This window comes from Canis lupus, chromosome 6 (assembly GCF_003254725.2).
Source record: "Canis lupus dingo isolate Sandy chromosome 6, ASM325472v2, whole genome shotgun sequence".
NCBI classification, from domain to species: domain Eukaryota; kingdom Metazoa; phylum Chordata; class Mammalia; order Carnivora; family Canidae; genus Canis; species Canis lupus.
This window is the reverse complement of record NC_064248.1, coordinates 22,381,383-22,397,640: the sequence shown is the minus strand read 5'-3', so window position 1 is coordinate 22,397,640 and position 16,258 is coordinate 22,381,383. Positions and strand designations below refer to the sequence as shown.

Sequence of the window (16,258 nt, the reverse complement as noted above, 5' to 3'; positions counted from 1 at the left end):
CTCCCAGATTCCTTATCCCAAGTACATGCAAGGGTGACTAGGGTACCTGCCCCACCTGTGAAGGTCTCCGTGAGGTGAGGAGACAGGGAGGCAGACACCTTAATACAGTACAAGGTAATGAGATTCAGGACATAGAGGAGTACAGAAGGTTACTACCAGGGTAACTAGGGAAGGTCATCTGGAGGTGATATTTGAGCTGACTCTTGAAGATTGAGGAGGTGTTCCCAAGTGGAGTTGGGGGAAGACAAGAGAGGTTCCTAGAAGAGGGAACAGCATGTGAAAATGCACACAGGCACAGAAGAGCATGGCTAAGTTGGGGTGAAGCAAGACATCCAAATAGATTCTTCCAGGAGTGGGGGAGACAACGAGGCGAGAATGGCGGGCTGATGGTTGTGAGGGTCTTCAAGGGGTTTTGACTCACTTTAAGGTGAAACAAAGCAGGAGTTTATTGGAGCAGAGAAAACTTGCATTCATTCAATTTCACAAATATTTATTAAATGCATCCTGTATTATTATTCTTTATCCCAAGTGTTCTGTTGCTCCTGTAACAAACGACCACAAGCTTGATGGCTCGAAACAACATAGATTGATCATTTTACAGTTCTGGATGTCAGAAATCTAAAGTGGCTTTCAATGGGCTAAAGCCAAGGTGTAGGCAGGACTACGTTCATCATTCTGGAGGTATAGAGGAGAATTCATTTTCTTGTCTCCAGCTTCTAGACAGAGGCTGTCTGAATTCCTTGTTCAAAGCCAACAATGCCCAGTAGAGTCTTTCTAATGAGGTGATCTCTCTGGATCTGATGATCTCTTCTGTTTCCCTCTTTGCCATTTAAGATCTCTCATAATTACACTGGACCCACCCACATAACCCAGGATAATCTCTCCCCATCTCAGGGTCAATTGGGCAGCAACCTTAGTTCCATTCTCAACCTTAATTCCCTCTTGTCAGGCAACATAATGTATTCACAGGTCCCAGGGATTAAGACGTGAAATCTTTGGAAGCCATAATTCTATCACACAGACTAATCATGGTACAACCTGGAAGGGGACTACCCAAGGGCATAAATACTAGAAGGTGTGGATCATAGAGGGCTTTTGGCACACACACCCTTAGATTCCTAGCTTGAGCCCCTTGGAGTTGATAGGAGAAACGCTACAGCCTCGGCTCACATGCCAATGGAAATTAAAGCTCTCTTTGGTTTTCTAGCCATTTGTATGGTCTTCTCACAATGCTCTGTTCCCATCTTCTTTTTTTGCCAGCTAGGCCAAGGTCCCGTCCAGAGGAAGATTCTCGTGGTGCTGGGCATAAGGGTGGGGACGTTCTGGTTTCAGGCAACTATACCACCACCATCTGGTGTTTTCTCATTACACCTGGCTTCTTAAAACCAAGGACAACTGGGAAAGTCCTAATGTGACATTGCTCTTCCCATCCTTCCCTCTCATAGAGTGGGTAAATCCGTCCTTTGTTTTGCACAGTGGACAAAACAAAATAGGACACAGAAAACAGGTGGTTTTTAAGGAACATCCAATGTTTGGGACAACTAAAGTAAGAGGGTTGGAGGTGCCTGTTTCAAGGTGACGGGCTCTGGGCATCTGATTTCTCATCCTCATGCCACCGCATGAGATGTGCCCTCACGCTGAGGGACCAGAGGAATGTTTTCCACGGTCACCCTCCATTTACACTTGGCTTCCAGCTGTATTTTCAACAGGAGGGTTTCTGGTTGTGCAATAAGCATCTTAGGATGTAGAAACAGGTCAGGCAGCAGGTAAGGTCAGCTTAAGGTCATTTTCATAATTAAACTGGTTGTAGGCAACTTCTGGGCTGTTTGGTCCACACTGGGGCCCCAGCTATCAAAATAAATAAACAAATAAAAATTTTTAAATGAAAAAAAAAAAAACTAGAGCGGGGGTGACTTTGATACACTCCTTTACCCCACTGCCAGTACCCCAGATCCGTAACCAAGACCTGCTGCTTTAGTTCCCTAAATGGCCCTAGCAGCTGTCTTCTCTCCAGCCTCCCTATTACTGTCTACTCCCAGATGCTGCCAACCTACCTGGGCTCCAACAAGATCCTCCAGGCCAGTGGCTCCGCATCCTCTCTGCCCCTTTCTGACCCGTTGTTTTCACAGCAGCCTAAAGGTCTTTTGAACATACAAAGTGCTCATAGGTCCCCCACTCCCCCAATATAATGCCTTTCCACTGTTCTTAATCTAAGATTTCAGGGTTCACATGGCTTGCAAGACCCTTTATGGTTGAGTCTCTCTCTCCTTTGTGTTCTGTGCTTCATTTGTGGATGCCATCTTGTGGCACACACCCCACCCTTCCCCTCACCCTCCCCACTCCAGTGTGCATCTGCTGACTTCCAACTACCGGCTTGCTCTCCCCACCCCCAAAGATTTTATTTATTTGTTCATGAGAGACACAGAGAGAGACAGAGACATAGGCAGAGGGAGAAGCAGGCTCCTTGCAGGGAGCCCGATGTGGGACTCGATCCCAGGACCCCGGGATCACGACCTGAGCCGACGGCAGATGCTCAACCACTGAGCCACCCAGGCGTCCCCCTGACTTGTTCTTTTGCCTGAGTGCCTCCTCTGGTCTTTGAAGCTGCTTGCCTACTGGTCTCCCACCCCTAGCAGCCCTCAGACAATGGCTGATAAGAGCTGGGGGTGGAGGGGTGGGTAAATGCCCAGGATCCTCACTCGGGTGGATCATTCTGAAGTGTATGTGCCCCAGCAGGATTAACCCTGTTGCCCTCAGTGGTTCCCGGCTTGAGAGTTGTGATGATTAATTTCATGTGTCTGCTTGGCCAGACAGCAGTGCCCAGTTAATCAATTAAGCATCAGAGCGGGGCTGTGAAGGTATTTGATAGATGTGATTAACATCTACAATCAATTCATTTTAAGTAAGGGAATTATTCTTGATGACATAGATGGGCTTCAATCAGTTCAAGGTCTAAAAAGCAAAAACTGAGGTTTCCCAAAGTAGAAACTGCCTCGAGACTACAGAACTCCTGCCTGAGTCTCCAGCCTGCCAGTGTGCCCTATAGATTTAGGACTTGCTAGGTCCATATTCATGAGTTCATTCCTTTATAGGAATATTTTTATTTTTATATCCATCGCCCTATCTATCATCTATCTGTCTATCTATCTATCTATCTATCCATCTATCTATCATCTATCTCTCTATCCCCTATGGGTTGTATTTCTCTGGAAAATACTGATATAAGAGTATACCCTTGATTGGTACACTCTTGCCTTCCCTTGTCTGTCTCATTACCCCATTCCCCTACTCTTCCACCTCCCAGATAAACTACTTGCACCTGAATCCTCTTCCCAGGGTCTGCTTCTGAGGGCACTCACCCTAAGAACCTCCTTCAGTATCCTAAAGGTGCCATGCAAGGCGACCAACCCATCCCAGTTTGCCCATGGGTTTCCCAGTATTAGTTATGAGGGTCCTGTGTCCCAGGAACTACCTCTCCCCCCGCCCTCGACACTCTATCCCTGGGGAACTGGAATGCTTTGTCCAGAACTGTCCCACTCTCCAAACTGAAAATCTGGTGCCTGCAACCCCCCTCAGCCGCCCACTCAGCCTCAGACTAGCGGGCCGGCTGGTAACGCTACCCACTGTCTCCCGTTGTGACGCCTCTGCACATGCTGTTCCCTCTGCCTGAGAAAACTTCCTCCACGTCTCTGGTTCATTTCCACCGATCATCCTTTCAGATCTCCCCCTCGTATCATCTCCCCAAGGAGACCCTCTCTGATCCACCCAAGCCAAGTCTCCCTTGCATCATTTGCGGACATAGCAGATCTTATCCACGTCTGTCTCATGCACTAGAGTACACATTCCCATGGAGGAAGCTCTTATGTGATGGATGGGTAGCCCGGTGTGGCCACGAGAGGGAACACAGGAGAGGCTTGGGAAAACAGGTTTTATTCTGTCCCAAGTCCTAGAAATAGCAGCCATGCCATGGCACGCCAGGCTAAACGGGGAAACCTCGCCTTGGTCAGAACAGAGACAGGAGCAAGGCCAAGTCTGGCCAGGATTGGCTAAACAATTTGGGTGGGCTCTTAGCTATGGGCCTGGCTCCTAGTTGCATGGTATCCGGCCCTGAGGTGACTAAGGCCAAGGAATATTGCTTCCTGGAGTCTATGGGCCAGATATAGCAGGTATGGCTTTGGATTCATTAGTTTGCATCTCAAAGGCATGCTTTGGGCTGGGCCCTCTGCTATCTGCAAGAATTGTCTAGATCCAGGAAAGACAGTTTATCCGCAAACAGAAAGGCTTTTAAGATATCAAAACATTAAAAAAAAAAAAAGATACCAAAACATCATAATTTACCAAAAAAAAAAAAATATATAAAGCATACAAAGCTGTATTGGGGTTACTCTTCATTGATTCCTGGCTCATAGTAGGCATGCAAAAAATATGTGTTAAATGAATGCATTTCCAGGACAGTAAAAGGTCTAATCCATGTAAATTCCTTCCCATGGCTATCCTGTGGAGGGTATTTATGATCTGGGTGGAGAAATGGAATCAGAAGTAAATACATGGGAAAGACCTCAGGAGGCAGAGGGGAGACAGTTTAGAGGGACATTTTAAAAATATATATTTGTTGTTATACAGGTGATGTTTCAGATAAACAAAAGAGAGAAATTATCCAATCTGATCGAGAGAAAATAAACTGAAAAAAAAAAAAAGATCTTCAGCACTTGAAGGAGAATTAATACCAATTCTACATAATCTCTTCTAAAAAGTATAGGAGGAAGGAAGGTTTCCCAATTTATTTTATGAAGCTAGTATTACCCTGATACCAAAACCAGAGAGACACCACAATGAAAGAGAACTTCATACTATTATCCCTCATGAATATAGATTCAAAAATCTTTAACAAAATAATAGCAAAAAAGATCAGCAATATATAAAAATAGGTATGCACTATGAACAAATGGGGTTTGTTTCAGAGATGCAGTAGTGATTCAATATTTAAAAATCAATGTAATCTACCATATAAACAGGCTAAAGAAGGAAAGATCATGTGATTATGTCAATTGATAACAAAAAAAGCATTTGTAAAATTCAACACCCATTCATGATAAAATCTCAGAAAACTAGAAATACAGGGGAAATTTCCCAACTTGATAAAAGACATCTACAAAAACCCATAGCTGTCATTAAACTTGATGGTGAAAGGCTGAATGCTTTCCCCTGAGACCAAGAATAAGACAAAGATTCAGAATCACCAGTGTCATTCAACATAGTAAGTTCTAGATAGTGCAATAAGGCAAGAAAAGGAAATAACATCTCTAAAGGGGACACAAGGGATTCTTGTGGTGATGGGAATATTCTTTATCTTTTTTTTGGCGGGGGGTATTCTTTATCTTGATGGCATCAATGTCAATATCTTAGTTGAGATATTGTAATATAGTTTTGTAAGATATTACCATCAAGGGGAAAACAGAGTTTCTCTGTATTATTATTTTATTTTTTTTATTTTTATTTATTTATGATAATCACAGAGAGAGAGAGAGAGAGAGAGAGAGGCAGAGATATAGGCAGAGGGAGAAGCAGGCTCCATGCACCGGGAGCCCGACGTGGGATTCGATCCCGGGTCTCCAGGATCGCGCCCTGGGCCAAAGGCAGGCGCCAAACCGCTGCGCCACACAGGGATCCCTCTGTATTATTTATTACAGCTACATGTGAATATACAATGATCTTCAAGTTAAAATTTTATTTTTTTAATATTTTATTTATTTATTCATGAGAGACACACAGAGAAAGAGAGGCAGAGACACAGGCTGAAGGAAAAGCAGGCTCTATGCAGGGAGCCCAATGTGGGACTTGATCCCAGGGCTCTGGGATCATGCTCTGAGCTGAAGGCAGATGCTCAACAGCTGTGCCACCCAGGCATCCCTTCAAGTTAAAATTTTAATTTAACTTAAAGAAATACTAGTACCTGGGTCCTAGCTCAAACCAGTGGAATTAGAATCTCCAGCTATGGTTCCTAGGCATTGACTTTTTTAAAGTTTTTCAAGTGATTCTAATATACAGCCAGGACTGAGAGCCACTGATTTAATGACACATGCTCAATATCTTTCCAGGTCAGATACTTCTACCTCATAATTTTCCCTGGTGACATTGCATTTCAGTATGCGCCAGAGTCCATTTAAACAATACTCTGCTATTTGACAAATAGGTTGTTTCCAATGTATTGTTATGATAGATAAATATCCTTCTAGATTAATGTTTGGACACACCTATCATTTCCTTTACTAAAGCATGAATATCTTTAAAGCTTTCTGTTATCTTGCCAAACTGCCACCCAGAAAGTCTGAACAATCCCACTAGTTTCTGTGTGTATTTTTTCCCAAATACTTGACAATAGAAGGTGGCATCATTCTTTAAAATCCATGCTAAATTAAAAATGTGTTTCTGATGCTTTAATTTACACTTTTGAGGTAGATTTTTCTTCATGTGTTTTTTGCCTGCTTTGTGAATTACCTTTGTGAGTTACCAGTTCATATACTTTTCTCATTTTTCTGCCAGAAAATGCCTCTTCTCTTATTTATCAGAGCCCATACAGGGACGCCTGGGTGTCTCAGCTGTTGAGCATCTGCCTTCGGCTCAGGGCAAGATCCTGGGGTCCTGGGATTGAGTCCCACACCGGGCTCCCTGTGAGGAGCCTCCTTCTCCCTCTGCCTGTGTCTTTGCCTCTCTCTCTGTGTCTTTCAAAATAAATAAATAAATCTTAAAAAAAAAAAAAGAAAAAGAAAAAGAGCCCTTACAAAGAGTAATGGAAAGATATTAACCTTTTTTATATCATTTATGCTAGAAATATTTACCCCAGTTTTTCAATAGCTCCTTAGTTGTGATAGTGGTACTTTTTCCCTGTGAGGGGTTTGTAATTTTTATGAAGACAAATCTATCAGTATTTCCCACAAATGTCCACACACAAATTTTTTATGGCTTACTAGCAAAAATGTACAGGAAATCTTTTTTTTAAACTAAGAAATTTTATGGAGAAGGATCAAGATTTTTGTTTTTAAAGATTTTATTTATTTATTCATTAAAGACACAGAGAGAGGCAGAGACATAGGCAGAGGGAGAAGCAGGCTCCCTGCAGGGACCCTGATGTGGGACTCCATCCCAGGACCCCGAGATCATGACCTGAGCCAAAGGCAGATGCTCAACCACTGAGCCACCCAGGGGCCGCAAGATATTTTTTTAAAGTAATCTCTATGCCCAACATGGGGCTCGAATTCACAACCCTGAGATCAAGAGTCACATGCTCTACCAACTGAGCCAGCCAGCCAGGCACCTCTGAGAAGAATCAAATAATGCTTGATGGAGAAACAGTCCGTCTTGAGAATAGGAACACAAGAATTCTCAAAACATCCACACTGTACAAACAAAGTTATGCCAAATAAAACTCAAAAAGAATGCTTATTTCAGAGCCATAAGGATTCGTATTTGACCAAGAATTCAAAGTTCATTTGGAAGACCAAAATGATCAGCATGAACTAGAACACTCTAGAAAATAAAAGTTGTGAAAGGGTCTTTGCCCTTTAGTAAAAAACCTAATATTAACCACGATAATTCAATGGTGTGCTTTAGTACCGAAATAAAATTCATTGTAACAGAGCGGGTGGCCCAGAAACAGACACAGGTAGATTTAGGAAGGTATTATATGATCAAGAGGAGGTGAAGAATCAGAGGACAAGACTATGTGATATATATGCAGTGGAATATTATTCAGCCATGAGAAAGAAGGAAACCTGATCCAAGTTCCCATGGCTAGTAATTGGGGCAGCAGTCTTGCCCCAAAGTCTGTACTTCCTACCCCAAGAGGTGGTGTTGAGACTGAGAGGTCTCTCTTCATCGGGAGCACATCTGGGCCACTGCTCTTGGCCAGACTCAAAGCCTGGGAAAACTACAGGACCTCCAGAGCTTCGTGGCCAGCTGGCCCTGGAATGTTTGTGACCTCCATTTATGAAAGCATTATGGCCAGGCAAGGGGGCGAGATGCTTCCTGGACATGACCTCGTCCCACATTCACTCCTCACAGCGACCCCTTGAGGAACATACTGTTAATTACCCACATTTTCCAGAGGAAGAAGTTGAGGTTCAAAGGGATTAGGGAACTTGTCCAGAGTCTCACGGTAGGAAAGGGGTAGAGCCAGGACAATTATCCAGATCAGTTCCCTGGAGCCCCGAATTTTCATACATTTGTGGTCTTTTGTGTTTTTCCTTGTCTTTCACCCCTGGTAAACCTTTTGTGATTGTTGTGGTCTTATGCTTGGTAGGTTCTCTTGAAGAACTGTCTCCCCTTGGGTGTCTACCCATGTTCAGAGCGTGATTTTACATGGAGTCATAAATGGAATCATGTTGTGCATTTTTGGTGCATCTTTTCTGTTATTTTTCTTGGTGCTCTTATCCTCTCTAATTCTCCTCTTCCTTCAGGTCCTTCCCTGGTAACCTATGAAAACCAGTTGTGTGACCTTCTACTGTTTTCTTCATTCTCAAATAATCCTCTCTCTCTCTCTCTTTTTCTCTCTCTCCATGCATGGGCACACACACACACACACACACACACACACACACACACACCCCTCTCTCCCTCCACCCTGCTTCTCCTTGCAATAGCACCTCTACTTCTCTCATCTTGACTCTCCCACCCCTCTCTTATAAGGATTCTGGTGCTAACATTGAACACCCCCCCTCCCGCCCCAATAATCCAAGATAATCTCTCCTGTCAAGATCCTTAACTGAATTACATCTCTAAAGTCCTTTTTGCTGTGTAAGGTAACAGATTCTGGGAATTAGGATGTGGATATCTTGGGGGAGGGGGAGCCATTATTCAGCCCACCACATGGTATAAACCAGTAAAAGCTAAATCCCCCTGCTTCCCAACTGCCAGGTCTCTACTCCCTACCCCTCCACCCCTGCACTGTTTCCAGTTTTCTGATGTGTTCTTCTGAAGATATCTTATGCAAATTCCAATATACTTTATCCATTTTATTTTTTTCACAAATGATTGTATATTATATACCCACCCCTTTTCATACCCCGATTTCTTTTGTCCAACAACATATCTCGGTGATTGCCTCATTGCCAGCGCCTCAGTATGCAACTAGGAAAGTTACAGGACCTGAGAGGAAATCCAGTCCAGCAGAAAGGAATGTGACTTCCACAAGGCAGACAGTAGGCATGAGAAAACCAGGCAGTGTCAGGGATCCTGACAGGTGGGCGGAGGCCCAGGCCTGGGAACGGTGGCAACATGGGGAATTCCAGGAGGCGGGCCAGCTTCAGGGCCTGTGTCATCTGGGAGCCCCAGCTACTGGACTGGTTCAGAGGCAGGTCCCAGGTGTCAGGAGAGGAGACTGGCAAGATGCAGGAGGAATCCCAGTCCTGGGCAACTTACCAAAATAGGCATTCAGGAACAGAGGACTCAACAACTATAAAGCAATTCCACAAATATTGACTTAGTGGCTGCAACAAGCCAGGTGCTGAACTGAATGGCAGCTCATACCGAGGATGAGACAGGCATGGTCCATCCCTTCCCACAGCTCGTGGTCAGGTGAAGAGACAGCCAGGTGAGAGGCTGTTGCTATTCAATCTGCTAAGTGCTATGGTGGGAGGTTAAGAAGTCTATGAGAGAATGGGGGTGAGGAGGAAAGAACAATGCATCCAGCTGCATTTATCAGGGTAGGCTAACTGCTGTAATACCCCTAAGTCTCAGTGACTTACATCATACCTCAATACAATCGGGCTTATTTCTCACTCACATTACAATTAAATGCTGGTTGGAGAGACAGCAGGTGAGGCTCTGCTCCACACAGTCATTCAGGGATCCAGGCTCCTTTTATCTCATGGTTTCATCACGCTCCTGTGAGGTGTCAGAGTTCTCCATGGGGTCCCCCTGCATCTGCCAGGCAGAGGAAGAAAAGAGAGACTGAAGAGGGGAAGGTGACATAGGAGGTTTTTATTGATTAGGATTTGAATAGGTGTTCAAGCCATGGCCATGAGTCACATGGCCCCACCATCTGCATGGGAGCCTGGGAGGTAGAGTCCAGCTATGAGCCCAAGAAGTAAAAACACCCCAGTTGAGTGAATATGTAGCAGTCTGTGCTGCGCCAGACCTGGGAAGATGGGGTAAACTTCCTGGAGGGCTGGTTTGCAAGCTGATATCTGGTGAGTACCTAAGTGCTAGCAAGTGAAGGGAAGAAATGAAGGAGATGAAGGAGAAATCAAGAAGGGCAATGTTGCAGACAAGTATCACTGTCAGCAAAATGCAGAGCCTGGTTGGCTAAGTCAGGAGCATGTAACTCTTGATCTCAGGATCATGAGTTCAAGCCCCACATTGGGTGTCAAAATTATTAAAAATAAATAAATGAATGAACTTTTATTTATTTTTATTTTTTTAATATTTTATTTATTTATTTATTCATGAGAGACACAGAGAGAGAGAGAGAGAGGCAGAGACACAGGCAGAGGGAGAAGCAGGCTCCATTCAGGGAGCCTGATGTGGGACTTGATCCCAGGTCCCCAGGATCACACCCTGGACTGAAGGTGGTGCTAAACTGCTGAGCCACCTGGGCTGCCCATAAAAGAACTTTTAAAAGAAAAAGAAGAAAAGAAGGAAGGAAGGATGAAAGACATAAGTCTTATCTTCTTTTAAGAATATATAGCATTGGGGCATCTGGGTGGCTCAGTGGTTGAGCATCTGCCTTCAGCTCAGGGCGTGATCTCAGAGTCCTAGGATCGAGTCCCACATCAGGCTCCCTGCAGGCAGCCTGCTTCTCCCTCTGCCTATGTCTCTGCCTCTCTCTGTGTCTCTCATGAATAGATAAATCAATAAAATCTTAAAAAAAAAAGAATGTATAGCATTGACAATCATGGCAGGTTGAAGGAAAGAAAGGTCTGCTTATCTAGAGGGGAAAAGGCAAGCTGTGGTGGCAGAGGAGCTGCTGGGGCTGGATCAGGTTGGCCACCATAGGTAGGGTTAAGGAATTTATCACATGAGTAATCAAAGCCATGGAAGGTTTTTCAAGTGAGGATCAAGTTTGCATTCTAGAAAAATCTCTCTGGTTTCTGTGTGGAGAAGAGATCGGAAGGGGACCAGAAAAGATGCCATAAGAGCAGCGGTCTGAGAAAAGATGGCAATGTGAGCCACGGGAGTGTCTGTAGGAAGAAGTGGGATTTCTAGAATTTGTGATGGATTAGATGTACAACTAAGCAAAAGACAGGAGTTGAGGACAAAGGCTGGGTTTCTATCTTGGATGAGTGAATGGTTGATGATTCCATGATTCCATTTGCCAGGAAGGGCAACCCTGGCTGTTCTTTTTTTTTTTTTTTAAGATTTTATTTATTTATTCATGAGAGACACACAGAGAGAGGCAGAGACACAGGAAGAAGGAGAAGCAGGCTCCATGCAGGGAGCCCGAGACGGGACTCGATCCCGGGTCTCCAGGATCATGCCCCGAGCTGAAGGCAGATGTTCAACGGCTGAGCCATCCAGGCGTTCCCCTGGCTGTTCTTAAACATTGGATTTGTTGAATTTTGGTGCCTAGGGGACAGATAGAGAGGGATCCCCTGCAGGCAATTATAATTGGGTCTGCAGACTAAGGGAAGGATTTGGGCTGAGGAGGTAGTCATGGAAGTCAATGAACTCACTTTAGGGGAAGAGGGAGGAGAAAGAGGAAGAGAAGAGAGGAGAAGAGAAGAGAAGAGAAGAGGAGAGGAGAGGAGAGGAGAGGAGAAGAGAAGAGAAAGAAGAGAAAGAAGAGAAGAGAAGAGAGAAGAGAAGAGAAGAGAAGAGAAGAGAAGAGAAGAGAAGAGAAGAGAAGAGAAGAGAAAAGAGAAGGAGAGGAAGGAGAGGAGGTGGGGAGGGGAGGGGAGGAGAGGGAAGGAGAGAAGAGGGGAGAAGAAGAGAGGAGAGGAGAGGGGAGGGGAGGAGAAGAGAGAAGAAGGAGGCTTGGCAGGAACCCCTGTGAGGTGCCAACATTTCAGGAGCGAGCAGAAGTGGAACTCACACAGGCATCTGACAAGAAACAGCCGGGTTCATAGCACAAAAGTAAAGAGCTGAAAGCCATCCATCCATCAGGGAAGCTGGTGCCATTCATGACAGCCAGAGGACTGATGAGAAGGAGGGGAGCTGGAGGCAGAAGGGCGCTGTGAAGGGGAGAAGGGGTCCAGGACAGCATCAGAGGGCCACTTTGAGATGTCAGCAGAAGGCATTCTTCACTTTCAGAAGGAAGGAAGGAATACACCTTTCCTTGATATCTTGGTGCTTTTTAAGTTCTTTGGAACTAAAACACTATCCTGGGGAAAAAGAGTGGTGAACCCCAACTTCATTAATGTAACAAATATTTATTAAGCACTTACTATGTGACAAGCAAGCACCTGCGGGGGATTAGGCAAATGTGAATACCCGAGCCACCCAGGGATCCCCCAGGGCAGTACTTCTAAGATCTGTTTCTACTCCCAGTACTTCTGACACCAAGTGCGTGGGAGTTTTTTTCCCCACATCAACCCATTTTCTGAGTCTCTGGACACCAACTGGCTGTCCTATGATTTCATTCAATTTAGCCATAAGCTATCTGGAATCAGCATAGACCCCACAGGTTAAGGACTCACTCCCACAAGGCTGCCCCACATCAGGCACCATAAGTGATGGGTGCCCACGGTGCTCACATTTCTGTCCAACTTGACTACAAAGTTGGGGAATTCGTACAACCACCTGTCAGGTTTGATAATGTCCTGGAAGAGCTCACAAAACTCAGGGAAACATTTTCTGTCCATTTACTGGTTTATTATAAAGCATACAACTCTGAAACAGATGAAAGGAAGAAATGCATAGGGCAAGGCATTGGGGGAGAACACTTGGAGCTTCCATATCCTCTCAGAAGGTGCTAACGGCAGGGGCGCCTGGGTGGCTCAGTGGTTGAGCATCTGCCTTTGGCTCAGGTCCTGGTCCCAGGGTCCTGGGATCGAGTCCCACAACAGGCTCCCCGCAGGGATCCTGCTTCTCCCTCTGCCTGTGTCTCTGCCTCTCTCTGTGTGTCTCTCATGAAGAAATAAATAAAAACTTAAAAAAAAAAAAAAAGAATGTGCTAACTGCACCCCTCCCCCAGCACCTCTATGTGTTCACCATCCCAGAAGCTCTCCAAACCCCACATTTGCTCACATTTTTTAGGCACGATTTATTAAATCATTGGCCAATGGAGGTTAACCTTATCTCCATCCCTTGTCTCTTCGCAGTAGGGCAGGAAGTTCCAATCCTCTAATCCCAGGGTTGGTTTTCCTGGCAACCAGTAGTCTGAAGCTACCTAGGAGCCCACCAAGAGTCACCTCATTAGCATAAACTCAGGTCTGGTTGGAAAAGGCTAATTATGAATAAGAAAGAAAACAAAAAACCAGCACCCGCTCCTCTTACCACATCACCGCTGGGAAATTCCGGTGACGGAGAAGACACAAGAGCAGGGTTGGGAAGAAAATGCTGGCGTTCGGTTTTGGGTGATTATTCATTTGGAGATGCCTATTGAACATCTGTCAAGAAGACAGATGTGCGCTAGGATTTCAGGGAGGATGCTGGAGATACCTGTTTGGGAGTCTTCAGCCTACAGCTGATCTTTAGACTTGCAACTGGCGATGAAGTTTCTGCTTCCTGGAAGAAGAAGCCAGAGAAAGAAATCACATTGTTAGCAGAAAAGCAAACAATCTTAGGTGTTTCCCATCCAAGTTTGTGGAATGAAATTCATACCTGTTCCATTAGAATGGGTCGCGGTTCTTTAAACCCATCCAGGCATGACAGATCCGGAGCCAGGCAGGGTTGGGCTTGCTGGGGGGTCCAGGAAGGCTGCAGAGCTTCCAGCCCTCTCCAGGGCTTCTGCGCAGCGCCTGCGAATCAACAGCCGCCGACCGGCGTCTTTAATTGGGCTGTCGTGCCTGCTAGCGTGGTTCTTGCCCTGCTGAGGCTTGTCGGTTGAAAATCCAGAAGGAGCGCATCTGGTTGTTAGAGGAGCAAAACATTGCCAAACTAAGGCACACAGGATTTATTTATTTATTTATTTATTTATTTGAATTGGTTTTTTTTTGGGGGGGGGACAAAGTATTTAGAATTGAGGGGTCATGGGTAATGAACCACGTTATCAACAAATGGCACTAACAACTAATAATGAAGCCCCTTCCTGGGTGCCCAGTGCTAAGAGCTTTGAAGATTTTTTTTTTTTTTAATTTACTCATGGGAGACACAGAGAGAGAAAGAGGCAGAGACACAGGCAGAGAGAGAAGCAGGCTCCATGCAGGGAGCTCGATGTGGGACTCCATGTGGGACTCCATGTGGGACTCGATGTGGGACTCAATGTGGGACTCGATCCCGGGACTCCAAGACCACACCCTGGGGCCTGTGAAGTATTCTTACTATCCCCAGGTTTTCATGTGTAAATAAGCACAGAGAGGGTAAGTGATTTGCAGGAGGTCACACAGCAAGTAATTCAAGGAGGAGGCAAACACAAATGTGTCCGACTCCAAAGTCCTGTGCTTTGGAGGAATAAAACCAGGAAATGTCAGAAGACTCCCATTCCACCACTCTGCACTTGGTGGCTATAGAAGGTGTGCAGGTCTGGGTCCCCAGGCCAACACCAGCCTCTCCCCAGCCCTTAGCACAGTGATCAGCGATCAGCATACAACTGGTGTCCAGAGCTTGCTGGATGAATGAATGATCGAATGAACAAGCACACAGAAAGAATGATTAGCCACCACATTGCAACGTGCTTAGCAATTAGCAAGCCTGTCTCTCCAGCTAAGCTGTGAGCTACCAGAGGGGAGAGACACATTTTTACCTATTATAACAAATGGAGTCTAACATATTGGGAGTTTAGATACAGGTTAAAGGTCATAGGCTCTGAAGGCACCTCGCTCAGGTTCCGGCCATGCCTCTTTGACCCTGAGCAAGTTATTCAAACTATCCGTGCTTTTACTTCGTCCTCTGAAAAATGGGGAGAATAATAATACCTATACCATAATGATATATATTAAGATTTTATTTATTTATTCATGAGAGACACACACACACAGAGGCAGAGACACAGGCAGAGGGAGAGGCAGGCTCCATGCTGCAGGGAACCCAATGCGGGACTCGATCCCAGGACCCCAGGATCACGTCCTGAGCCAAAGGCAGATGCTCAACCACTGAGCCATCCAGGTACCTCGAAATTTATCAAGATTAAACAAGTTTGAGATTAAATATCTTAAATAGTAAGATGCTCAAAAAACACCGGCTGTGTGTCTATGGAACCAGACAGAAAGAAGTCCCTGGTTGTTCCCTGGTGGGGTCAGGTACCGTTTGAGCCCCGTAGCCTAGAATAAGTAGTATTTTTAAAGGTGTGTTAAGTTCCAGGGACTGAGCTAAGCACCTGATAGGTATCATTGCATTTAATCCTTGCACCAATAACATGAGATGGGTACTATTATTATTCTATATTCCTGATAAGGAAGGTGGGGGTTGAGAGAGATGAAATAATTTGCTACGAGTCACAAAGCAGGTGAATGCAGATAGGAATCAGTCCATGCTCTGGGAGGTTAGGAGCCTGGCGTATTGTATAAGAAAAACAGAAACTATTCTGGGGCTTTCGAGAAGAGGGAAGTTCACACACGGAATGGATTACACAAATGAGCCAGCCGCTGAGAAGGCAAGGAGGGGATGGTGGAGCAACCCTGGGCTTAGTAAGAGCAAGAGCGGGAAGGTGCCATCATGGCCGGGGCACAGGTAGCAGGTGGTGTCCCTCTCTGGGGGGACAGGTGAAAAGCTACACCAGAGAGGAGACTCAGCCTCTGCTGAAAAATGCTCTCCTAAATTGAGAAGAGGGGAACGTTGCAATGTGGTGGCTAATCCTAGTTCCTCCCTTTGTCCCACCACCCAATCTCCTGCCAGTCCCTCTTTTTGCCTCAATTTAGCTGGAAGTCAGCTGGCCAGCTGGCAGTGACACCGCAGAAATGTCATTTGCAAAAGATCAGGCAATGGGGCCCTCTGGGTGCCTCAGGTCTTGATACCGGAGTTCCCAGATCGAGTCTCTCATCAGGCTCCCCATGGGGACACTGCCTCTGCCTATGTCTCTGCCTCTCTCTCTCCGTGCTCTCTCTCTCTCTGTCTCTCATGAACAAATAAATAAAATTTTTTTTTAAAAGATCGAGGAATGAATCTAAGATCAAACAGGCCAATGCTCCACATATTGTTTTATTTACCATTGAAACCCCAGCAG

General features: G+C 45.3%; 1 long non-coding RNA gene across 3 annotated transcripts; it reads right to left on the bottom strand.

The window, feature by feature from the left end:
• Positions 1-510: 510 nt before the first annotated feature.
• On the bottom strand, positions 511-13,977 carry LOC112679068 (uncharacterized). Of its 3 annotated transcripts, none has more exons than XR_004816742.2 (4): positions 13,759-13,977; positions 13,597-13,662; positions 9,782-9,921; positions 511-1,848 (listed from the first exon to the last, which is right to left on the bottom strand). It is a non-coding gene; the product is annotated as an uncharacterized LOC112679068 (long non-coding RNA). The 3 variants fall into 3 exon arrangements; XR_004816743.2 differs by lacking the exon at positions 511-1,848 and adding an exon at positions 8,991-9,451; XR_007411238.1 differs by lacking the exon at positions 511-1,848 and having other exon boundaries at positions 8,991-9,921.
• Between the last annotated feature and the right edge of the window lie 2,281 nt (positions 13,978-16,258).